The sequence below is a fragment of the Apis dorsata genome, unplaced genomic scaffold (assembly GCF_000469605.1).
Source record: "Apis dorsata unplaced genomic scaffold, Apis dorsata 1.3 scaffold_321, whole genome shotgun sequence".
Lineage (NCBI taxonomy): Eukaryota > Metazoa > Arthropoda > Insecta > Hymenoptera > Apidae > Apis > Apis dorsata.
In genome coordinates, this window is record NW_006263589.1 from 15,239 (window position 1) to 17,274 (window position 2,036).

Below are 2,036 nucleotides of genomic sequence, written 5' to 3' on the forward strand. Positions count from 1 at the left end.
ATATTATTTATTTATTTGATAAATAATGAATTATTTAATATTACTTTTTTTATTTATTATTTTTTTTAACATTAAAAGATTGTTTATTATTATTAAAATTCAAATAAATAAAATAATAAATTAATTTTTATATGTAATGATAAAAATATAAAATTACAAAAAAATATATAAATAATATATGCACATATATAAATATAAAATATATACTTTTTTAATTTTATATATTTTACTTACACAAAATAAATATTGAATTTCACAGAATTATTTTAAAGCAAACAATCTTGATAATATAAAATTCGAAATATCATTACATGTAAAAAAAATCTATAGTTAATTTTCTCAATAATTTTATCATTTTATGATCCATATAAAAAGAATAAAAACACATATAAAAAAATGAATACATTAACCATTTGTGACTTTAAAAATTTATTTAAACTAATTTAAACATAAAAAGATAAAATGTAAAAAAAATTTTAATTGATTTAAACATAAAAACATAACTACGATATTGATCTAAGAATAACAATAATTAAAAATTAAAAAAATGCATTTACAAAAGTAATATTATAATATAAGATTTTTTTTTTATTGCAGAATTAAAAACAATTATATCAAATAATATAAAAAATAATACAATAACAACAAAAAATTTGTTATTAATTCTGATTGTATTAATTAATGATTACATCCTATTAATAAAATTACAATTAAAATATTACAATATATTATGATAAAATATTTTTTTTAAATAAATTTTGCAAGTTAATAATAAATTAATACAAATGAATAGATATTCGCGTCATATTATTGTGCGTTAGTAAATAATAATCCACTTTGATTTAAGTATTTAGTCAAATTAATTGAATTATTTTTAATTAATATTTATGTATGAAAAAAAATGATAAAAGGAAAATCCCAATGATTACAAGAAATGATTATAAAAAGAATGGAAAATAAATCAAAGAAGATTCAAATGCTTTCAGAATGAAATAGTAATAAATAGTAATTATTTTTTACAAATTTATCGCAAATTTGTTACTAATAATATATTTGTTATTTAATTATCTCGTTAAAAAAATATTATCATGTGTATATATAATATTATATATATATATATCATAATAATATAACAACTATATTCCTACAAGACACAACATACATATATATTTAATATTATTTATTTTTTTCCGTAAAGACATTTAATTTTTTTTTCCATAAATCTCACTATAAATTTTGGATTATTATATAAATGATGTATAAAAAAGAATGATAAGATTGATATTAATAATAAACATTTCAATCAAAATTTTTTTTTTAATATTTTATTTTTTCTTTTAATTTATTATATTTAGTATAAATATTTTTAGTATACTTTCTAAAAATTATATTAAATTATAACTATTACAATTTCTAAAAAATATATTTATTCTAAATATATATTTAGGATAAATAATATATAATTAAATAATAACTATTATAATTTCTAAAATAATTATAAATTAATTATCCATATTAATTTATTACATTTTCAGTAATTTATTTAAAAAAAATTTTAAATTTTATTAAAAATTTATAAATAATTAAAAATTTTATTAAATAATGTAACATGATAAAATGATAAATAAAATTATTCCTAAAGAACTAGTGAAATTTTTTAATCCTTTCGTGCATATACATGTATGTATATTTTTTTTGATGAAACAGATTTCAATATATTATGATTTTACATTACAAAGAATATTTCTATCATAAATAATTAAAAAAAAAAATTTTGCCTTGACTCCAAAAAGACTTGGTCCTAACAGGAAACAGTTAAGGCATATGTACATGCATTACAGTATTTTAAAAAGTATACATAATAATTATAGATGACTTATCCTTATTTTTTTTATAATAAATATTATAAATATTATAAATATTATAATAATATTATAATAAATATTCCATGGGAAATTTTATGGGAATACAAATATAAATGTAGATAAACGAATAATATATTCCCACCGAAGGTAATGTTAATTATTCATATAATC